Below are 25,197 nucleotides of genomic sequence, written 5' to 3'. Positions count from 1 at the left end.
GCACTGGTTCCGCCAGAGCCTTCAGGGGAGAATCTATTTCCTTGCCTTCTCCAGCTTCTAGAGGCCCTCTGCATTCTTTGGCTCATGGCCCCTTCTTCCATCTTCAAAGCCAGAAGCATAGCATCTCCATGTCTCTCTCTGATGCTCTAGTTTCTGCTTTTACCACCACATCTTTCTCTGATTCTGACTCTCTTGCCTCCTTTTTATAAGGATTACATCATGATTACATTGGGCCCACCAGAATAATCCAAAATAAGCACTTCATCTCAGCCTTCTTAACTAAACTTCCTCCTTGAAGTCCCTTTACTAAGTAAGGTAATTCATAGGTTCTGAAGGTTAGGACCCGGGCATCTTCAAGACACCATTACTTAGCCTACCACAGTAGTTGATACTAATCACTAAGAGCTCCTATAGAAGATACTGCTCTTCTCTCCAAAAGCTGACTGCCAGCTTTAGCTGTTAAGGAGAGGGGCTGTATCATGTTCCAGTTCTGTCTCATGCAGGTCCACTCTGAATCTGAGTTCTCTGTGATGGCTGTGTGAACTTTCAGGACCTGGTCTTTTCCATGGGGATGCTCAGCTGGGATGTGCATCGTAGAACTTATCTGGCAGAATCAGTACTTTTCTCCTTGGAGCTGCAGACAGAAACAGAGTCCCTTCTGTGCAAAATCTGAATACCATCATACTTGCCATGAAAACACAATTAACCTCCTCCCCTCACTTAACAATGTTGTTAAGGTTACACAGACTTGATAAGGAGTGTATCTCTTCCCTTTGCCTAAATTCTGAGCCAGTGAAGAAATCAGACCAGCAAAAAAGGAAGAAGAGAACTCAAAACATCACCTTTATCATTATACTTCAGAAGTTAGCTTGAGGCACTAAGCAAATAGGCTTTCTACCGCTAAATTCCAGAATTAGATGGATTTATCCACCGTGTATGGCTTCCCAGGTGGCTCAGTGGTAAAGAATCTGCCTGTCAATGCAGGAGATGAAGAAGACATGGGTTTGAGCCCTGGGTCAGGAAGATACCCTGAAGGAAGGCATGGCAACCCACTCCAGTATTCTTGCCTGGAGAATTCCATGGATAGAGGGCCTGCCTGGTGGTCTACAGTCCATAGGATCACAAAGAGTTGGACATGATTGAGCATGCAATCACACATCCACCGGTCCAAGCAGTATGGATTCTATTGGTCTCTCCATGAGGGGGGTTGCCCAAGGAAAACTTAGGGCAGGGAGTCACAGAGCGAACGAAACACTGGTTTCTCCAGGCAGCTCACACCCGAAAGGGCCTGGTTGAACTATAAATATACAGCTCCTCTCCGAAACTCATCAATCAGAATAATTACTCCACTTCCATTGTGGAAAGAAAGAAACAGGACAAGATCCAGGGGGGCTCCACAAGTAGAGCTCTGCCCAAGTGCCAGAAAGCTTCAGCACAGTTGGAAGGAAGTTCCAGCACCATCAATTCCCTACTCAGCTCAAACAGGTGGCCACAGCTAAGGAGTAGCCCAAGACTGTTACCACTGAATCAAGAGGCTGGTAACAACATTGCTAGGAATTCCTCAAACACAGAATGGTGTTTATTTTTAATTGTTTATTTTTTTTTTTTAAAGCAAGGACAAGGTAAGAAATGTAAGTTATATATAAGTCCACTCACAAGGCATTGAACCAAATTACAAAAAACATACTCCCATTTTAATTTGTACATGAAATTGCTTAAGAGAAAGCATGGCTCACTTGGAACTATTTGCTTTAAAAAGCAAGAGTGTTATGTAAAAATATACAAAATTGAGAACTTGAATAAAGCATAAAGAGCAGTCAAATGACACATTTTTACCCAGTCTTCCTGACCCTAGTCTCTTTCCTTACTGATGTTCCTGCCAGATTAATTTACCTAAAAGAGGCCACATCACTCACTCACATGACTTCCTATAGCGTGAAAAGCAAACTCAGCTTGGACTTCAAGGTCTTAGTCTATCTCCAACCTTATTTCTTATTTGACTATGTCAAAGCCTTTGACTGTGTGGATCACAATAAACTGTGGAAAATTCTGAAAGAAATGGGAATACCAGACCACCTGACCTGTCTCTTGAGAAACCTGTATGCAGGTCAGGAAGCAACAGTTAGAACTGGACATGGAACTACAGACTGGTTCCAAATAGGAAAAGGAGTACGTCAAGGCTGTATATTGTCACCCTGCTTATTTAATTTATATGCAGAGTACATCATGAGAAACGCTGGGCTGGAAGAAGCACAAGCTGGAATCAAGATTGCCAGGAGAAATATCAATAACCTCAGATATGCAGATGACACCACCCTTATGGCAGAAAGTGAAGAGGAACTAAAAAGCCTCTTGATGAAAGTGAAAGAGGAGAGTGAAAAAGTTGGCTTAAAGCTCAATATTCAGAAAACTAAGATCATGGCATCTGGTCCCATCACTTCATGGGAAATGGATGGGGAAACAGTGAAAACAGTGTCAGACTTTATTTTCTTGGGCTCCAAAATCACTGCAGATGGTGCTTGCAGCCATGAAATTAAAAGACGCTTACTCCTTGGAAGGAAAGTTATGACCAACCTAGATAGCATATTAAAAAGCAGAGACATTACTTTGCCAACAAAGGTCCGTCTAGTTAAGGCAATGGTTTTTCCAGTAGTCATGTATAGATGTGAGAGTTGGACTGTGAAGAAAGCTGAGTGCCGAAGAATTGATGCTTTTGAACTGTGGTGTTGGAGAAAACTCTTCAGAATCCCTTGGACTGCAAGGAGATCCAACCAGTCCATCCTAAAGGAGATCAGTCCTGGCTGCTCATTGGAAGGACTGATGTTGAAGCTGAAACTCCAATACTTTGACCACCTCATGCGAAGAGTTGACTCATTGGAAAAGACCCTGATGCTGGGAAGGATTGGGGGCAGTAGGAGAATGGAACGACAGAGGATGAGATGGCTGGATGGCATCACTGACTCGATGGACATGAGTTTGGGTAAACTCTGGGAGTTGGTGATGGACAGGGAGGCCTGGTGTGCTGCTATTCATGGGGCCGCAAAGAGTCGGACACGATTGAGCGACTGAACTGAACTGAGCTGAACCTTATTTCTTACTACTTTTCTTTACATACCCTTTGCTTTATATACAGTCAGCCAGTTCATGTCCCTTTACAGCTGGTCATTTTGTTTTCCTTTTCAAAGGCCACTCCCTGCACTCACTTTCCACCTGTCCCAAACCTACATCCACCTTAACAGCCAATTCAAATGTCACAACTCCCCAGGCTGAAAAGAATCTGTCACTCCTCCCAGCTGTCATTTAAATCCTCTCTAGGGCCTGGACTCTAAGTCTCCTGAGGGCAGGAACTATACCTCATAGCTATGTTTATGGCCCCTACTGCAGGAATGCTGTGGATGGTTGTGCAGGCTGTACATGGCAGCTGTGCCCTGGAATACCTAGCACACTGCCTTTACATGATAAGTATTTGATCAATAATTCTTAATAAATGAATGAATATCAGTTCAGTTCAGTAGCTTAGTCATGTCTAACTCTTTGTGACCCCATGGACTGCAGCATGCTAGGCTTCCCTGTCCATCATCAACTTCTGGAGCTTGCTCAAACTCAAAACCATCCAGTCGGTGATGCCATCCAACCATCTCATCCTCTGTCATCCCCTTCTCCTCCTGCCTTCAATCTTTCCCAGCATCAGGGCCTTTTCTAATGAATGATTATAAATTAACTGACATTGCCATTTTCCTCACATACCAATATAATGAAAACTCAGTTCTTAAGATACCAAGAAGTCTGAAGTCAGAACTTAAGGAGAAATATAAAAGAGAGACAACATGGAGAGGAGTTTAAGTTCTTCATAGGATGACATCTGGGGTCTAAATATCCTCTAAAAGGGCATCTAATGAGAGCACACCTCCATCACCACCCCCACCCCCAACACACACACACACACACAAATACACAAGGTGTACAGTTCCTCCCTAGCCTTACAGATGCATCCCTGCCAGGCCCACAGTGTATGGTCAGGAGAGCTGAGCATGACTGTGGCAGCCTTGTGCTCGCCCCATATTTAGGGTGTGCCGTCCTCCTCCCCACCCTCACACCCTTGCCAGGATCTCTCTAGTGTGAGTGTTATCTTCCCACTCTGTTCCTGTAGCCAGTACTAGGAAAACTGCTATTGGAATGACTTCCAGTGACAAGACTGAGATTTCTTTTCACAGGAAACTACCTGGCTTGGTAAAGAAAGGGTTAGAACGCATGGCAATCACAATAATGCTGGGAGCTGCCATTGCCAAGAGATGAGATTCTGAATATGTGGCCTGTGTTTGAGATGGGGTGAAACACAGCTTGCTTATTCAACAGAGCTCTGCCCCAGAACAGGTATCACACGCAGTGGACCGGGTAGAGGCCAGGCTCACCCAATGAAACCAGGTCCGTGACCCACTTTCAATACCACGTACATAGCCAACTAACAGTAAGCAAAAAGAGGCACCCTGACAGAGTCTGGGTGTCACTTCATATCGAGGTGGCCTGACCAGTTAGTGCCCCGTCTGACCTCCATGCTGGAATTTGGACCACACCCACCCATGTGGAAAAGCTACCCAGAATCTAGGATGGGAGGCAACGGTGCCCAGCATCACAGATTCCAGGTGTGGCAGTCGACAGACTTGCGTTTGAATTCTGAGCCACTGCTCACAGGGGAAGTTCACTGTCACTCACTCACCTCCATCATCTGGGAAAGTCCAGTCATGCGATGGGGGGACTGAGCCAGTTTTCCTTTGCACCCACCAAACAGAGCAGTGGTTACAAGGACTGGTTCTGGAGCCAGGCAGTCCCCAGTCCAACTCCAGTCTTGACATTTAACCACGTCTCTAAACTTTCTCATCAGTTTTCTCATCTATAAAATGAGACTGCTTAAAATAGCACTGAAATCAGAAGCGTTTTTTTTTTTTGGTGAGGGTTAAATATATATGATCATATGGGTAAAGTATTTGACAGAAAGTCTTCAATTAATAATAGCTACTCTAAGGAGGAAGAGTTCCAAAGAATAGCAAGGAGAGATAAGAAAGCCTTCTTCAGTGATCAATGCAAAGAAATAGAGGAAAACAACAGATTGGGAAAGACTAGAGATCTCTTCAAGAAAATTAGAGATACCAAGGGAACATTTCATGAAAAGATGGGCTCAATAAAGGACAGAAATGGTATGGACCTAACAGAAGCAGAAGATATTAAGAAGAGGTGGCAAGAATACACAGAAGAACTGTACAAAAAAGATCTTCACAACCCAGATAATCACGATGGTGTGATCACTCACCTGGAGCCAGACATCCTGGAATGTGAAGTCAAGTGGGCCTTAGGAAGCATCACTACAAACAAAGCTAGTGGAGGTGATGGAATTCCAGTTGAGGTATTTCAAATCCTAAAGGACGATGCTGTGAAAGTGCTGCAACTCAATATGTCAGCAAATTTGGAAAACTCAGCAGTGGCCACAGGACTGGAAAAGGTTAGTTTTCATTCCAATCCCAAAGAAAGGCAATGCCAAAAAATGCTCAAACTACTGTACAATTGCACTCATTTCACACGCTAGTAAAGTAATGCTCAAAATTCTCCAAGCCAGGGCTTCAGCAATATGTGAACCGTGAAATTCCAGATGTTCAAGCTGGTTTTAGAAAAGGCAGAGGAACCAGAGATCAAATTGCCAACATCCGCTGAATCATCAAAAAAGCAAGAGAGACTCAATGGACATGAGTTTAGGTAGACTCCAGGAGTTGGTGATGGACAGGGAGGCCTGGTGTGCTGCGGTTCATGGGGTCGCAAAGAGCTGGACACGACTGAGCGACTGAATTGAACTGAACTGAAGGAGGAACAAATGACATTCAATTCAACTGCCTTTTCTAAATGCAACAAATGAGGACCTGCCCTGATTTTCTCTTTTATCCTTTTTCAATGGTTCTTATTTTAAGAGGTAAATAGTCCCTGGCTTTTCTATAATTCTTTTTCAGCTCATATGGCTTGAGAACCTACTATTGGTCTGGCCAGATGAACTTTAAACACACAGAGTATTTTTCAGTCCTTATGGAGGAGAATGATATATATTATCCCCACCTCACAGCTGGGGAAACTGAGGCTCAGGCATGCTGAATGACTTGCCAAGTACATTAAGCCAATATATTTGAGTCTGGGGATGCTGACTTTGACGTCTCCTCAGAGCAGAAGACTATTTCTACATAACCAAAATATTGACTTTATCAATGACCCAATAAATGTGGAAATCAGGTACATGCAACAATGCTCAGTTGCATCACTGACTCTTTATTGAGGCAGTTTATAAAAGAAGTTATAAAGGTTTATTTAATTGAATGTCATTTGTTCCTCCTTCGGTTCAGTTCAGTCGCTCAGTATGTCCTATTCTTTGCAACCCCATGGACTGTAGCCCACCAGGCTCCTCTGTCCATGGGAATCTCCAGGCAAGAAAACTGGAATGGGTTGCCATTCCCTTCTCCAGGGGATCTTCCCAACCAGGGATAAAATCTGCATCTTCTGCAGCTTCTGCATTGCAGGCAGATTTTGTTTACCACTGACCCACCAGGGAAGTCCATGGAAATCAGGAGATTTCTGTTCTGTTTCTAAATCCATACTTGAAACTTTCTGTAATGAGAACTGGGCCCACAGGTGGCCCTTAAGCCTACATATCGAGCCAGTCACAAGCCCACTTTACCTCCTAGCTGGCCCCAGAAGAAAGCAGTCCAAAGAAGCTGGTGATTTCCCCTAAAACTCTGTGCTGTTAACATGGAGATAGGAAGCAAAGGTCAGAGGCTGCAAGTGGTTGCTTCAGCAGCAGTAAGAAACAGAACCTAGCTAAGAACTTTATACCATATAATCCCACTTATATTTGGAATCTAAAAGAACCCAAATTGCCAGCATCTGTTGAATCATAGTAAGAGCAAGAGAGTTCCAGAAAAACATCTACTTCTGCTTTATTGACTATTCCAAAGCCTTTGACTGTGTGGATCACAAGAAAATGTGGAAAATTCTTCAAGAGATGGGAATACCAGACCACCTGACCTGCCTCCTGAGAGATCTTTATTTAGGTGAAGAATCAACAGTTAGAACTGGACATGGAACAACAGACTGGTTCCAAATTGGCAAAAGAGTACATCAAGGCTGTCTACTGTCACCCTCTTTATTAAAATTTTATGCAGAGTACATCATGTGAAATGCTGGGCTGGATGAAGCACAAGTTGCAATCAAGATTACCAGGAGAAATATCAATAACCTCAGATATGCAGATGACACCACCCTTATGGCAGAAAGTGAAGGAGAACTAAAGAGCCTCCTGATGAAAGTGAAAGAGGAGAGTGAAAAAGTTGGCTTAAAACTCCACATTCAGAAAGCTAAGGTTATGGTATCTGGTCCCATCACATCATGGCAAATAGATGGAGAAACAGTGAAAACAGTGAGAGACTTTATTTTCTTGGGCTCCAAAATCACTGCAGATGGTGACTGCAGCCATGAAATTAAAAGATGCTTGCTACTTGGAAGGAGAGCTATGACCAACCTAAACAGCATATTAAAAAGCAGAGACATTACTCTGTCAACAAAGGTCTGTCTAGTCAAGGCTATGGTTTTTCCAGTAGTCATGTATGGACGTGAGGGTTGGACCATAAAGAAAGCTGAGCGCTGACGAATTGATGCTTTTGAACTGGTGTTGGAGAAGACTCTTGAGAGTCTCTTGGACTGCAAGGAGATCCAACCAGTCCATCATAAAGGAGATCAGTCTTGAATATTCATTGGAAGGACTGATGCTGAAGCCGAAACTCCAATACTTTGGCCACCTGATGTGAAGAACTGACTCATTGGAAAAGACCCTGATGCTGAGACAGATGGAAAGCAGGAGGAGAAGGGGATGACAGAGGATGAGATGGTTGGATGGCATCACTGACTCAATGCACATGAGTCTGAGCAAGCTCAGGGAGTTGGTGATGGACAGGGAAACCTGGCGTGCTACAGTCCATGTGGTTGCAAAGAGTTGGGCACGACTAAGCAACTGAACTGAACTGAAAAGAATCCAACCATCTCATCCTCTGTTGGCCCCTTCTCCTCCTGCTTTCAATCTTTCCCAGCATCAGGGTCTTTTCCAATGAGTCAGTTCTTCTCTTCAGGTGGCCAAAGTATTGAAGTTTCAGCTTCAGCATCAGTCTTTCCAATGAATACTCAGGACTGATTTCCTTTAGGATTGACTGGTTGGATCTCCTGGCAGTCCAAAGGGCCCTCAAGAGTCTTCTCCAACACCACAGTTCAAAAGCATCAATTCTTCAGTGCTCAGCTTTCTTTATGGTCCAACTCTCATATCCATACATGACTACTGGAAAAACCGTAGCTTTGACTAGATGGACCTTTGTTGGAAAAGTAACGTCTCTGCTTTTTAATATGCTGTCTAGGTTGGTCAGAGCTTTTCTTCCAAGGAGCAAGCGTCTTTTAATTTCATGGCTGCAAGCACCATCTGCAGTGATTTTGGAGCCCAAGAAAATATAAAGTCTCTCACTGTTTCCATTGTTTCCCCATCTATTTGCCATGAAGTGATGGGACCAGATGCCATCCATGATCTTAGTTTTCTGAATGTTGAGTTTTAAGCCAACTTTTAAACCTCCTCTTTTTTGGGGTAAAGGAGTTCAAAAACTTTTTTCATTTCTACTATGTTCCAGTAATAAGACTCTTATCAGTAATTTATAAATGTATATATACTTTTCATTTTCCATTCTTTTTTTATAAAGTGTCCAGATTTACACAAACATTTTCAAATAGGTAGAATAGTATATCAACTTCAAGTGCTTTCTTTCTTCTGTGAAAAACAGAAAACAGTGGTTTCAACACATAAGCATTTGCTTTTTTCACATATCAAGAAGCAGTAAGGAAGTCTGTCTAGGGTGATGCAGTTGCCCAACAATGCTGTTATAGATTTAACCTCCTTCTCTCCTTCTGCTGCACTGCCTTTAAAGGAACAGCATCATTGTTGCTGTCCTGGTGGGTGGCTGCTGCACCAACAGGAATAAAATCAAGCATTTCAGCTGGTTAACAGAAGGTGGAAAGAAATAAATGCTAAAGAACCATGCTTTCTAAGTACACTTCTTTGAAATAGCTTTCCCTAAAGTCCCATTCAGCAGCTTCCATTTAGAGCTCATTGAGTCACACACGCATACCTAATCAAGTCTCTGGAGCCGCAGAAAGACAGAGAAAATGTATGCCAAAGAAGACTAGGACTATGTATGAGTATTAACAACAATAATAATGTAACATAGCTAGCAATAACAAATATTTATCTAGGACTTACTATATATTAGACACTATCCTAGAGGTATTTTCATTAATTACTTCATTCAACACTTGCAACAACCTTATGAGATAGGTATTATCATTATTATCATTTACCTCTGAGGAAGTCAAGGCACAAAGAAATTATGTAATTTGAAGAAAGTCTCTTGATGAATAAGTGCTCAAGGTGCAACTGAAATAGATGGAAGGAAAATTTTAACCTAGGTTTACTAAGAAATTAAGAAAGGGATCTTTTGCTTCTTTTACATTCTGTTAATAATAAGGCTTTTCACTGAAAGTCAACAAATGTTTAACTAACCAATGTGAGTCGGAGATTTAAATTTCCAAAAGTCATGTGACAAAAAATACCAGAGTAAGAATACCAGTAGGTCCATTATTTAGCAAAGAGCCCATTTGATTTGGCTTGTATCCTAAATGATGGTCCTGGGGGTGAAATTTGCCTTGATTATGAAATTACTGCTGCTAATAATATTAATCAAAATTCTCCAAGCTAGGCTTCAACAGTATGTGAACCAAGAACTTCCAGATATTCAAGCTGGATTTAGAAAATGCAGAGGAACCAGAGAGCAAACTGCCAATATCCATTCAATCACAGAAAAAGCAAGAGAACTCCAGAAAAACATCTACTTCTGCTTCATTGACTACACTAAAGCCTGTGACTGTGTAGATCACAACAAAATGTGGAAAATTCTTAAAGAGATGGGAATATCAGACCATCTTACGTGCCTCCTGAGAAACCTGTATGCAAGTCAAGAAGCAAGATTTAGAACTGGACATGTAACAATGGACTGGTTCCAAATTGGGAAAGGAGTACATCAAGGCTGTATATTGTCAACCTGTTTATTTAGCTTTCACCATGTGAAATGCCAGGCTGGATGAAGCACAAACTGGAATCAAGACTGCAGGGGAGAAATATCAATAACTTCAGATATGCAGATGACACCACCCTTATGGCAGAAAGCAAAGAGGAACTAAAGGGCCTTTTGATGAAAGTGAAAGAGGAGAGTGAAAAAGCTGGCTTAAAATTCCACATTCAGAAAACTAAGATTATTGTATCTGGTCCTATCACTTCACAGTAAATAGATGGGGAAACAATGAAAACAGTGAGAGACTATTTTCTTGGGCTCCAAAATCACTGCAGATGGTGACTGCAGCCATGAAATTAAAAGACGCTTGCTCCTTGGAAGAAAAGCTCTGACCAATCTAGACAGCATATTAAAAAGCAGAGACGTTACTTTTCCAACAAAGGTCCATCTAGTCATGTATAGATATGAGAGTTGGACCATAAAGAAAGCTGAGCACTGAAGAATTGATGCTTTTGAACTGTGGTGTTGGAGAAGACTCTTGAGGGTCCTTTGAACCACAAGGAGATCCAACCAGTCCATCCTAATGGAATTCAGTCCTGAATATTCACTGGAAGGATTGATGCTGAAGCTGAAACTCCAACACTCTGGCCACCTAATCAGAAGAACTGACTCATTGGAAAAGACCCTGATGATGGGAAAGATTGAAGGCAGGAGGAGAAGGGGCCAACAGAGGATGAGATGGTTGGATGGCATCAGTTTGAGCAAGCTCTGGGAAATGGTGATGGACAGGAAAGCCTGGTGTCCTGCAGTCCATAGGATTGCAAATAATCGGACACGACTGAGTGACTGAACAACACAACAACTAATATTAGTAATGTCCTGATTATAGGCCTTTTATACCAACAGTTCTGAGGACATTGTAGAGCACAGTAGATACAGTGAAAGACGGGACCACTTTAATGAACGTGGCCTGCAACGAAGTGCAGGACCAATTTTCACATGCCTGTGTTTAAAGTGATAGACTTAGGACTTTAGAACTCATTCTGAGAAATGGGACTGCTTCATGGTCTCACCAAAATTCTAATAAGGGATAACATCCCCCCAAACATTTCAGTTAAATCTTACCACTGTCAATGTAGTAGTCATTACTGCTTCCAATGCTTTTGGAGCATGCAGTTAAGACTGTAAATATTACCCCCATGTGGTTTGGGAAGTGCCATATGTTTAAATCTGCCCATTGAGCTGTAAGTGAAAGGATCACATACTACTTCCAGGCCAGAATATTCCATTGTGATTTAGAAACCTAGAACTCTCTTTCCTCTACCATTCAAGATGAAAACTGCTTTGTTAGCCTTGGTTCCACAGAGAAGAGGTGTAGAGTGGAGCAGAGTCCCCAGCTGACCTGCAATATACATGAAATAAACCACTAAGATTTGAAGGTTTCTTGTTATTACAGCACAACCCAGCCTACCCTGACTGTTATACTGGGTCAGTCATTTACTCATTTAAATGAATAAGAACCCATTCTGTGCCAGACACTGTCTTAGGCCCTCTTAATATATCAGTAAACTAGGGCAGTGCTTGGCTTCCTGGAACTTAGACTCTAGTGAAAGAATCTAGTGAGATCTAATTCAGCAACTCTTTAGCCCAGAAAGGAAGGAATAAACTATAGAAGAAAATTAACCCTTCTCCTCAAAGACAAGGCTAAAATTAGAAAACTCCTTCCTGTGATATTCTCTTAATAATCTTCTCTCAAAGGAAGCCAAGTCCAGAGGGCACTGGTCCTTCTGCTCCTTCCCCAGGACACCAAAGGATGTTCAAATCCTATTTGAATTTTGAACTCTTAAGTTAAATGATTTGGAAAGCTTACAGAAGGGAATTCCGGAGAAAGAGCAGGATTTAGGAAAGTGTGAAGGTGTGAAGGAGTCTTCTAGATTGCAGAAGATAAAAATGACAGAGATGTGAAAGTGTAGATTCTTCTCCCTCAAACCAAATGGACCACAGAAGCATCAAGTTATAGGATGAATAAATTCACCAAAACATCAACTTCAGCTCCTGAAATAGTTATTTCATTTTGCCTAAGACTCTATAGTACTCACTAAGAAAAGTTCCTTTCCCACAGGATGAAGCCCATTTTTCCTTGAGAGGAATCCTGAGCAGATACACAAATAATTAAACTGAAATAGACCATTTTAACCCCCACTGCAGTTCAAACATCCCAGCCATCAAAGCGGGCCAGCCAAAACCAGCTGCTTAAGATCATCCTTTGAGGTTCAATGAACTGGGGCTTTGTTAGACCAGGAGTGAGAAAGGATTTCAAAGACAAGGGCCCTCCTTGGGAAATGATTTCCTGATGACCTCTTCGAATTACATGCTTTTTCTCATAATACAGTTAGCCCCCTAATCCTTATTCCCTCCACTGTGAATCTCTCCTAAGCCCCTCAGTCAGCCCCTCAGAAGAGAAAGATGGGAGGAATGGCCACATCTCCCCAACCCATGAAGAAATTTCACAAGTTAACTTTGTCCTCCATAACACAAAATGAGCAAGAGACAAGTTTTTCTCTTGTTTCTGACTCTGCAGGCTCTGGATAACTTGAGTCTGTGTTTTTTTCTATAATGGTTTAATTTGAAAAACAAAAAGATGCTAAATATAAAGATGCTAAATATAAATATAAAGCAATCATATCACTCTGAGATGCCAGCATCACTGTCACTTTAATAGCTCCATTTACAACAATTTCTGAAGTTTTTTTTTAATATTTTGGTCATTTTGTTTGGATTTTTTAGCTAAAACAAACGTTTGAGCTTTAACATCAGGTGTTTCTTTTTTTTCCTGTAAATTATGATAACTTTTAAAATGATACCATAAATTCAGCTGCCCAGCTTTGACCTAAGGCTATTATTATTGCTCAGAACTTTATCAAAGGGCTTTCTTACCTATGGAGTTAATATTACAATACCAGAAGAAAAGGGAATAGGAGGAAATGAATATGAACCCAGTTCCTAGAAGCAAACACACACCCTGGGACTCAATATTAGTTATGCTGAGAGCATTCATAATAATTCGTTGTTTAAAAAAAAAAACAAAAGCTTGCCTGGAAAACAGGATTAGGGGTGAAAATTCTGTTTTTGGACATTCACTTGTTGGATGACCTCAGGAAAGTAACTCTGTGCACAGACTGTCTGCCAGCCATTGTACAAACCATTTGTCATGAATTAACTCACTTACTCTTCATGTCATCACCTTTGTGGCAAGTATTACTATTATCCCCATTCATGAGATAAGGGAATCTGATGCACAGGGAAGTTAAATAAGTTACCAGAGGTCACAGGTTTCAAGGTGGGTCCTTGCCCTTAACTTCTTTTTTTACCAGTGGAAGTTCTGGAAAGTCTCATATAGGTTCACTATCATAAGCTTCCAAAATCTTTACTTTTGAAGACACACCCTACTGCTTTGTTTTCTAAAATTATGTATAATTCTACCAGTGACTTCATGTTTTCTGATTTTTTTTCCCTTTTAAAAATATTTTTTTGAAGACTTTAATCAAGACCTTAGATGAAATCTTTGGCTTAGGTTAAAATTTTTAAAGGAGAAGATGAAGATGAAGAAGGGAGAAAACTCCATCGATTATCTCTTCTTATTGTCTTGTTTTTTTTAAGTTGGTTTATCATTAATTCTTGAGCATCTCAAAGGAGCCACTTTGAGCTCTATGCATGGTCTAACTTTTCTCAAAGGGATTGAGGCATCATCGGTGCACTGAAAAAAGCTTAAAAACATGGCAACCAACAAGAATATGTCATATAAGTATATATTCATTCCTTTGTATTGTTTTTGTTTTGAAACAGCCAACCCCATTAAAACAGGAATAACCTAGGACCTAACACATTTCACTTTTATTTTAAATCTTGTGTAATGCCAGAAAGACATTATAGCATCATGGCTCAGCTCAAGGACTCCAGAGGCAAATGCCTGGTTTAAAACCTGTCTCTCCAACTTGTTCAGAGTGTGAGAATGTTATTTCACCTCTCTGTGCCTCAGTGAACTCATGAATAAAATGACATCAGTACCTTTCTCCCAAGGTTGTTTTGAAGTCAGCATGCCACGGGATGAATATTAATCACCTGATAAATATGTGATGTCTATTATTCTAATTATTTTATAATTATGAGAACCCAATTATGGGCTCTAATCATAACCTTCTCACTTTTCTGAAGCAAAATTTCTTTCATTAACTCTACACATAGGAAAATTACTTACTTAACAACTGTTTTTCAGCATTTTCTGCAAACCAGGCACTGTTTTAAGTGCTTTGCAAGTATTAACCTGGGTGATCTTTCTTCCCACCCCACCAAGTTGCTACTGTTACCACACCCATTTTACAGGAAAGAAAACTGGGGTGCAAGGAGGTTAAGAAATCTGCCCAATGTCACTATGGTAATATATGATAGAGCTAGGGTTCATATCCAAGCCACTGCTCCCATAGCCCCCAATCCTGCCCCACTCTGCTCTGCTCTGAAAGCTCATCAGCTGCTTTGCTCCTCCCCCGCCACTCCATCCCCACTCAGGACCTTTGCATAAGCAGCTTTGTCAGCCTGGAACACATGTGCACTGACCTTGAGTAACTATTCACTTGGATAATTCTACCCCTTTCCTCCCCCAGGACTGGACTGTCTCCTCTGTCACCTCCTCCTTTCTACCAGGTGCTCAGCAGGTCATTCATTCATACCTCCCCTAAGGTTCATCACTGCAGTCCAGCAATCACTCCTGATTATCGCTGCTGTGCTATTTGCCAGAGTGCCTCGCAGTACCCTGATCTCCACAAGGGCGAGAGCTGAGCCTTAGTTTTGTTTGTGCCTACAACCATAATACCTGGGAGCACATTAGCTTATACATAATATTTGCTCTTGTTGTTGTTCAGTAGCTAAGTCGTGTCCAGCTCTTTGTGACCCCACAGGCTGCAGCATGCCAGGCTCCCCTGTCCTTCACTATCTCCTGGAGTTTGCTCAAATTCGTGACCATTGAGTCGGTGATGCTATCGAACTATTTCATCCTCTGCCACCCCCTTCTTCTTTTGCCTTCAGTCTTCCCCAGTATCAAGGTCTTTTCCAATTATGTAATATATTGTATCATAGTACAGATAATACTGTTTTTATATATTATCTAATATTATAATATTATTTATAATATAATATATAATATTTTTACATATAATGCACATATATGCAACTCTTATGGGGTTGCTCTGGGGATTAAATGAGCTATTTCATGTAAAGTGTGTAGATCAGTTTTGCCCCATAGTGAGTGCTCAGAAGGACAGCTCTTATTATAAGTAACTGTCATGGACCTTATAGTCTGGGGGTGGGGTGGGGAGAGGACAGACAGATCCTGTTCCCAACTACAATACAATGGGATAAATAAATATTTGGTCAAACAATTTGAAGTCATTTGAAGTCATTTTTGTCAGTCAAAAATGGTTAAGAAGAGGCAGTTTTGTTTGATACAAATTAAAGTGGTCAGAGAACATAGAGAAAGGAGCAGTCGGTTTTGCTTGGAGAAGCAAAGAAAAACTTGACGAAGAAGCTGGAAGCTTGATGGAATCCCACAGGCTGAACAGACAGTCACTGAATAGAAAAGGAGAGAGATGAGAAAGCAGGACCAATAGACTCTTATGGGCATAACTCAGAATCCATGCCAGAACTGAGACAAGAAAAAACCAAATTACAGCCCTTATTCAAAGTTCATTCAAAATGTTATAAGATTTATTAGTGGCTTCTGAAGAGTTAAGAGCACTCTTTTGAGTGCCCATGGACTTTGGTGCCAGACAGACCTGGTTTGAATCCCAACTCCACTATTTTCTTTTTTTTTTTAAATAAATTTATTTATTTTAGTTGGGGGCTAATTACTTTACAATACTGTAATAGTTTTTGCCATACATTGACATGAATCAGCCATGGGTTTACATGTGTTCCCCTTCCTGGACCCCCCACCCACCTCCCTCCCCATCCCATCCCTCTGGGTCATCCCATTGCCCCAGCCCTGAGCATTTGTCTCATGCATCGAACATGGAATGGTGTTCTGTTTCACATATGATAATATACATGTTTCAATGCTATTCTCCCAGAATGTCCCACCCTCACCTTCTCCCTCAGAGTCCATAAGACTGTTCTATGCATCTGTGTCTCTTATTCTGTCTCGCATATAGGGTTATCATTACCATCTTTCAAATTCCATATATATGCATTAGTATACTGTATTGGTGTTTTTCTTTCTGGCTTACTTCACTCTGTATAATGGGCTCCAGTTTCATCCATCTCAATAGAACCGATTCAAATGTATTTTTTTTAATGGCTGAGTAATATTCCATTGTGTATATGTACCACAGCTTCCTTATCCATTCATCTGCTGATGGACATCTAGGTTGCTTCCATGTCCTGGCTATTGTAAACAGTGCTGCGATGAACATTGGGGTACACGCGTCTCTTTCAATTCTGGTTTCCTCGGTGTGTATGCCCAGCAGTGGGATTGCTGGGTCATATGGCAGTTCTAGTCCCAGTTTTTTAAGGAATCTCCACACTGTTCTCCATAGTGGCTGTACTAGTTTGCATTCCCACCAACAGTGTAAGAGGGTTCCCTTTTCTCCACACCCTCTCCAGCATTTATTGCTTGTAGGCTCTTGGATAGCAGCCATTCTGACTGGTGTGAAATGATACCTCATTGTGGTTTTGATTTGCATTTCTCTAATAATGAGTGATGTTGAGCATCTTTTCATGTGTTTGTTAGCCATCTGTATGTCTTCTTTGGAGAAATGTCTGTTTAGTTCTTTGGCCCATTTTTTGATTGGGTCGTTTATTTTTCTGGAATTCAGCTGCAGAAGTTGCTTGTATATTTTTGAGATTAATTGTTTGTCTGTTGCTTCGTTTGCTATTATTTTCTCCCATTCTGAAGGCTGTCTTTTCACCTTGCTTATAGTTTCCTTTGTTGTGCAAAAGCTTTTAATTTTAATTAGGTCCCATTTGTTTATTTTTGCTTTTATTTCCAATATTCTGGGAGGTGGGTCATGGAGGATCCTGCTGTGATTTATGTCGGAGAGTGTTTTGCCTATGTTTTCCTCTAGGAGTTTTATAGTTTCTGGTCTTACGTTTAGATCTTTAATCCATTTTGCCAACTCCACTATTTTCTAAGTGAACTTGGTCGGATGACAACTTCTGTGAGCATCATTTTTCCTTATCTGCAAAACGAGTTCAATAAGACTTTATCTTGCAGGACTGCTATAAAGATTAGAGATGCCACAGATACAGTCGTCCTTTGGTATCCAATGTTCCAGGATACCAGGTGTCTATGGACAACAAAATCCACTGGATCCTAAGTCCCTTACATTCCACCATCCTGAACTGTGGTTTTGCACTGTGAATACAGAGGACTGACTTTATATAAAGTACTTTGTGGATTACCTGACATATTAATAGTTTTCAATTAAGAATGGCCTGTATTAATAGTATTATTAACGTCTTAGAGGACTCAGTACTCTATAGGAACCAACTCACTGGCAACATTCAAGGACTAGTAGCACCACCTATTAAGTCCAGGCAACTAAAGGTAAATACTATGATTTCCCAACCAGAAGGCTTTAAAGGCCAAGAACTATTGTGTTGAGAAGATGCACTATCCTCCCCCAAAATATCAACTAATATTTGTGTAGCAGTTTTCCATATGTGAAGCACTTTCCTATGGATTAACTCATTTGCTCATCTCAGCAGCTTTATGAAGAAGTTTCTATTATTGTCTACATTTGAGGGGAAATAAACTTCACAGAAGTCCAGGCTTCAGAGAAATCAGGCTCAATATAATTGAAAATGTAGATAATGTCTTTGTCTATTCCTTAAAAGACTGAACACAGAACTTGTTTTGAAGGTTTAGGAAGCTGTAACCTGACAGTCTCAGTTAAGAATGATAATGTGGGAGATTATACAATCATAAAATTTTGTATGGGGCCCATCCACAATCATCTCTCTTAGTCTTCTCATTTTACAAAAAGAAAATTGAGAAAAGAGCAACTAAATGACTCTCCTGTAGTCACTTTGAAAATTCATAGCTGTGCTTCTAGTTAGAGGTGGCAGATTTAACATATGTTTTACATTACACTCCATCTCCCAAACTCACTAAAAAAGACGATAAAAGGATTGATTTTAAAGACATTAACCCATAAGGACAAAAAGAATAAGAAGGAAAACAACAACAATAGCATTTTGGAAAATAGAAAGCAGATAGTTGAGGGGCAACAGGCTTAGCAGACCCATGAAGCTGAAATTTAAATTGACAGTGGGGGAAGCCCAGGAGCAACCTAATTTACACCGCAAAATATCAGAAAGTCTCAGAAAGCAGCAGCAAGAAGTACCTCTGAAAGTGGGTGTGCAGCCGAAGCTGATATAGGACTTGCTAACTGTGTTTGAGAAGTGGTCCCCTCACCTCTGGCAGAAGACTGAAGACTGACTCTCCAGTAAGGCTGTTATCAGTAAGATTCTAAACCAAAGGACGACAGGCATGACTGAAGGCAGGAATATCCAACTGACAACAAGGGATTCATTAAAAGCACACATTCTGAATGATGAGAATCTCAGCCTCTTGTCTCAGCTTAGTTCCTGGAACTGACAGCCATGCTATAATCCCCTAGGCTGAAGGTTGAAGGACTCTGGTCTGGGAGCTCAGACCCAGCCCAACATTAAGATTTAAAGATACTGATGGCCAGGTATCCTCTAATGAAATGGTCCATTAAGATCAGCTTAGTGACACACAGGAGTGTGTCCACAAGTCTTATCCATGTACACAGATCTTTCCTCAGCTGCTCTGTGCTTCTCTCTTAAGATGGTCAGATTTAGCAAATAAAAAATGTGATATTTAACATATACTGAAAATGTATTCATTGTTTATCAAAAGTTCAAATTAAACTGTTCTGTATCTCACCTGGCAATTTTATCCTCTCTTAAGAGTGGGCAGCCAAGAATCACCAAATGTTTGAGGAAAGCCTCAACACAAAGACAATGACTAAATCACACAAATGGGAGAAAAGGGACATAAAGACCAAAAAAGGATGCAAAGAAAAGAATAATTTCAAAAATTCTGCCATTTGTTTTCTCAGCAATTTAAGAAAGGATGTTGTACCTCTGAAATAAGATCGGCTTGTTTTTAAAAGAAATAGTCAAAAAACATCGAAGAGCTATTGCTAATTAAAGTTATGATAGCAGATGAAAAACTCAATAGAAGGGTTTTAAGGGGGAAAAAGAAAACACGGGGAATGGAGCAGGGTGAGAAATAATAAAAGAAATAATTCAAGAAAATTCTCCAGAACTGAAGAATACAAGTTTCAGATGCAAAAGACCCTCTGAGCACAAAGGATGACAAAATGCCCTCAGTAATGGAAACGTACAAAAAAAAAAAGGAGGGAGGGATTGAGCTAAGAGCTATGTCTGTTTTAGGACTGGGAGTTCAGAATGAAAGATAATATGTTAATATGTTTGATAAATATTAAACAATTTGGTTATAGTTGCTCTAGCCTAGGACTTTCCTGCTGGCTCAGACAGTAAAGAATCCACCTGCAATGAGGGAGATCTGGGTTCCATCCCTGGCTTGGGGAGATCCTCTGGAGGAGAGCATGGTAATCCACTCTAGTATTCTTGCCTGGAGAATCCCCAAGGACAGAGGAGCCTGGTAGGTTACAGACCATGGGATCGCAAAGAGTTAGACATGACTGAGCAACTAAGCACAGTACAGCCTAGAAATAATACAAGAGTTTAATAAATCTATCAAGCTTTAAGAAATGAGGTTTTATAATAATAATGATATACATGAATAAGCACAATGTAGTGAAAAGAACTCTGGATCAAGGATCAGAGACACACATTTTAGCCCTGTGTCTGCCCCTGTGTGACTTCGTACATATCACTTCACATCTCTGGACACAGTTTTATCATGAGGGTTTAGAATTTCTAGAATCCTATTTGCTTAGGCAATCATGAAATATATGGCATTAAACATAACTGAGTACACAATTAAAATAATTTTAAAAATTCATATCCCAATAATACTTATTAAATATACAATCCTTTTTTCTTAAATCTTACATATTATTTCATTTTTATATAATAACAAATTTACATTTCTCTAATACTTCACAGGTTTCATTCATTCATTCTCCAAATTCCAAATGATGTGAGGTATACATAATGAATTATACAGGTATTGCACCTGCCCTCTTGGGGATTTTATTCTGGTAGGGAAGATAGTAACTTTTTAAAAAAACAAACTAATAAATACATTTCTATGTAGGATAAATGTTATGAAGGAAAATAAGATTCTATGAAAGAAAATAATAGAGGGAATCACTTTTAGAGTTGGTGATTAGCAAAGGAATTTCTGAAAAAGTGGCTTTTAAAATAAGAATAAATAAGAGTTTCAGCAGGTAAAGAGTAGGAGAAACAGCTTACCAGGTAGAGGAGGAAGTACATATGAAGGCCTTGAGGGGGAAATTGTGCTTTCAGGGAAATGTTGGTTGGCCAGGATGGATGTGTGATATCCTCCAGAGGAAGAATGGTGTGGGATAAAAGACAGAGATCAGATTATTCTGGGTCTTTGAGTCCATGAAAGAAGGTTGGGTTTTATTTTTAGGGCAACAGGAAGGCACTAAATTATTTTCAGCATTGGTGTGACCTCTAATTTACAATGTATGATCACTCACCATTATTTTATCTTTTTGGATCTTCAATACTATGCTTTGAGATAAGCAGTGTGTTGATATACCGCACTGAGAATATGAAGCAGAGAGAGGTTAAGTGTCTGTCTTGTGAACAGGTCCAATGGTGAGTTAACATGGGCAGACCCAGAGCAAGACTCTGGGTTTTGCAACACCACTTAGTACAGTGCTTGATGCATAATCTCAATAAATATTTGTTAAATGAATATACATTACACAAAGACATTCTAGCTACTGAGGTCCATTGGTCTTTTGGTAAAGAAAAATGTGTTAAATCAGCCGCCAGAGGGAGTGTTTACTTCCCCCATGTAATAGAAACATTGACCTTGGCAAAGACAACTGGCAGGAAAAAAAATCTTTAACTGAACAAAGTGCTTTCTCCAGTTTATACCAAAAAAGATTTCATGAAATAGAACTGGCAACATCACAACAGAACCTTTGTTATGTGTTTGAGCCGGCCATCTGTCCATGAGACTCAGTTGTGGACAGCCTCCTGACTTAGAGTTCTCCTGACTTTGTAAAAAAAAAAAAAAAAAAAAGTGGTTCCTCCAAAGTAAAGTGTAATGAAATGGAAGTAGCAATATTTCCTGACACGATTCAAACTGTACATGCTGAACAAAAGACTTCTTATTTTTTTTACCCAACCCTGCTGTTTTGAATTTCCTTGAACTTGCTTCAAAATAAAGTTTGGGAAGAAGAAAACTTTGCCTGTGGCACAGAAGTGGTCCAAGATGGCTAGAGGAGTCTACCTGTTGAAGAGTGAGATCAAATTGCTGTTTCCATTCTGCAGCCAGGGGAAAAGAACTACATACAAATGCATCTGGAAACCACGCACACACACACACACACACACACACACACACATACATGGTTTAAGACATGGCTTTAAAAGACTTGGATCTTACCAGCCAACCACATTTTTCTCCATTTAATAGAGATATAATTTTGTCAACAGCCGTTTGACAAAATTTTTTGTAGTTCTCAGCCAATGCGTGAACTGGATACAGATATACAGGTCATCAACTTTTACCTGAGTTGAGGGATCAAGGAAAGTTTCCAAAAGAGTCCCCTAAAAGTAAATCAGCCATCTATAATCAATTGACAAGAACTGACTGGTCAGGCACTATGTGCTAAGAACAGGATTTAATCTTGTGGGAGAAACAAACAAGGGACTGACACACAGTTCCTACACTCAATACCCAACTCTTTTTTGTTAGTTATTAAGGATATTTTACAAATATTCTATTTTTTAAATTTAGAGAACTAATATCCAGGGAGTTGACTGAATTTTATTTTTCTGCTTCTGGTTGTATAGGGTCATGAAAATACAAAGACCAGTAAGGGATCTCCTGATGGTTCCATGGTGAGGTACAGAAACTTCCTTATTTGTCTTTCCTTAAATCCTCTTACAGGCAGAATGTAGGGGAAGAGAATTGGGTGTTGGGAGAAAGTCTAGGGGACTTTGTGCTTGTCACCTTGGAAGTCTCATTATTACAAAGTTTTGTTGTTGTTTAGTTGCTAAGTCATGTCCAACTCTTTGTGACCCCATGGACTGTAGCCGGCCAGGCTCCTCTGGTCATGGGATTTCCCAGGCAAGAATATTGGAGTGGGTTACCATTTCCTTCTCCATACAAAGCTTTGAGCATTTTTTTAAAAATAAGAAATATCAGTTCCATAACATCCTGGCCCTAGAAGCTTCTGGGTATATTACAATTGGACTTTCATATTGTCTTTCTCCATTAACTTATTTAAATAGGAATTCATGATCACTCTAAAAATGTTGGTGAGGGTAGTATTTTTCAGTATAAATGAGTTTGTGGTGAGAATGTTTATGTGTGGTGACTAGTTTCTAGCATTTCCAGTCATTAATTAAAATAAAAAATAAATAGAAGAAAAAACTTTTCAAAACAGAAGAAATTGATTTTAAAGTTTTCTAAAATTACAGTGATTTTCTTTTTAAAAACTTCAACATTCCAAAATATGTAGCAGAGACAACTATGTAGAAGATATTGGCTCAGGTGCTATGCAAGATTCTAAAAAGGTCTATGATATACTCTTTCCCCCTAAAGTTCTTGGGAACTGGAGAAGTGAGAAGCAGGGAGGTCAAGCTCCCAAAATATTGTCAGGCAATATTAAGCTGACAATGGTCAGGAACACAAGGAAGCCCAGACTAAGCTCTGTAGGAATATAGGGAAGAGACAGCTCCCTCTGCATTTGACTGAACATGCTCTTGAGGGTGTTGGGCAAAAGAAAGAATATAAACAAAGGGACAGAGATTGGAAATCACTCTGGGCATAACTAGGAAATACTTCCATCTCGTTTGACTAGAAAATAGGTTACTTACAGGACCGTAGGGGCTTCCCAGATGGCACTAGTAGTAAAGAATCTGCCTGCCAATGCAGGAGATGCGAGATCTGGGTTCAATCCCTGAGTAAGGAAGATCCCCCGGAGAAGGAAATGGTAACCCACTCTGGTATTCTTGCCTGGAAAATCCCATGGGCAGAGGAGCCTGGTGGGCTACAGTCTGAGGGGTCACACAGAGTCAAACACTCGGTGACTAGTCACTGAGTGACTAAGCATGCACATATGCATAAGACACTATTGTTAAGCCTGGAAGTATCTTTAGGATCAACTTGTGGAAAGACCTGTATGGCATTTTGAAGACTCCAGATTTAATTGAGCAGAGAGGTGAAAGGGTGAAAGACTCTCCTCAGAAGTGGGGTTCAAGAAGATTGATTTGGCTGAGGAGCACAAGACAGAAACAAAACAAGAACACAAAACCACAAAAACAAAACAAGAACACAAAATCAAGGAGACAACCGCCTAACAGGTTATTGCAGGAATCCAGGCAAGAAGAGATCATGTAATGTAAACTGAGGTGAATACATGTGGAAGGAAAAGCAGGGGGCAGAGATAAGAGGAAACTCAGAGAACAAATATAAAAAGTGAGTTAAAAAAATGGAGTGAGACAGAGCCACACAGTTTCAGTTTGCTAATGTAATATTTGTAGCACTTATAAGAATAAAGAAGTCAGAAGCCTGACTAGGTTTCAAGAAGGAAACGTGACTTTGGTTTTGAAAACTCATTTACGCTAAAATGCCAGCAGTACATATAAAGAGAGAAGTCCAGCAGATTGTTGGAATTAAGGGTCTGGAATCCAGGAGGCAAGAGAGTCCTGGAGGGAAGTTCTGTAGAGGTAAGGAGTGGTTACTGAGGCCATGGCAGTGGATAACACTACTGAGAGAGAGAAGAAGAGGCGGGGGAAGGGGAGGAGAGAAAGAAAGGGAGCAGAGGGAAAGACTCTTTGAGAATGTTTTTCTTTTTATTTTCCTCAGCCAAGGAGGAGCCACTTAGACAACCTGAGAAAAACTATTCTTTGTTGCAGGAGGAGAACTACTGCTATTACAATGTACAGGAGTCATTTCAAGAAGAAGAGGATGTCAACAGGGTCATTTTATATCCTGGAGTAGGTAAAGGTGAAGGTAAGATTGACAGAAGAAGAAAAAGCTGGTTTGGGACTTTCCTGGTGGTCCAGTGACTAAGTCTCTACACTCCCAAAGCAGGGAGCCTGGGTTCAATCCTTGGTCAGGGAACTAGATGCCACGTGCCACAAACTAAACATTCTATGTGCTACAATAAACATCACAGATACTGCATGTTGCAGCTAAGGTCTAGCACAGCCAGATAAATAACTTTTTTTTTTGAAAGAAAAAGTTTGTTTGAGGAATTGATTCAAAAGTGAAATAAGTATTGCACCAATTATTAAGACAGATTCAAATGATGTCATTTGGGCAGAAGTCAGTTTGCAAGGATGTATGGTTAGGGGAATTGAGAAAGCGGAGCCAACCAGTGGAGACTACCAATTCAACAACTCTAATGAGGAAGGAAACAAGAGGACTGTGGTGCCAGTTTCCAGGTTAAGAGGTATGTGTGTTGATTTTACTGAGGGATTGAGGGTCCTTTTTAAAAATGAGGAAAGGAGCTTTTGGAAAGCATGAGGCCACCCAAGAGAGGAGAAATTAATTACCCAAGAGAGAAGACCATTGGGTGATCACGAGCCCAAGGGGGTGCCTTCCACTTAGCAAGGAGGGCAAAGGTTTTGTCAGCTGAAGGAAAGGAGGAGAGTGGATAAAAACAGAGACAAAAGAACAAATCTTCAAGGAGGAGAGGAATGGTGAGTGAGGAAGACGGATCTTCTCAATGAAGTGGTTGAGAGTTAGGTGGGAGGCTGGGACTGAGGGTTTGAGAATCACAGAGAAGCATTATGTAGCCCCTCAGGTGTGGGTTGGGGGCTGCAATGGGAGGAAAATATAAAG

The 25,197-nt window shown here is 40.5% G+C and overlaps 1 long non-coding RNA gene across 1 annotated transcript in view; it reads right to left on the bottom strand.

Annotated features, from left to right (window-relative positions):
- Positions 1-269: 269 nt before the first annotated feature.
- The window catches only part of LOC145547023 (uncharacterized), a 126,819-nt gene continuing 101,891 nt past the window's right edge, over positions 270-25,197 (bottom strand). The window contains exon 8 of the long non-coding RNA XR_014083469.1: positions 270-634. This is a non-coding gene — a long non-coding RNA (uncharacterized LOC145547023). The remainder of the gene's footprint in view (positions 635-25,197) is intronic.

The sequence above is a fragment of the Giraffa tippelskirchi genome, chromosome 4 (genome assembly GCF_054371585.1).
Source record: "Giraffa tippelskirchi isolate mGirTip1 chromosome 4, T2T-mGirTip1v1.2.pri, whole genome shotgun sequence".
Classification (NCBI taxonomy): Eukaryota; Metazoa; Chordata; class Mammalia; order Artiodactyla; family Giraffidae; genus Giraffa; species Giraffa tippelskirchi.
This window is presented reverse-complemented; position numbering and strand designations above follow the sequence as displayed.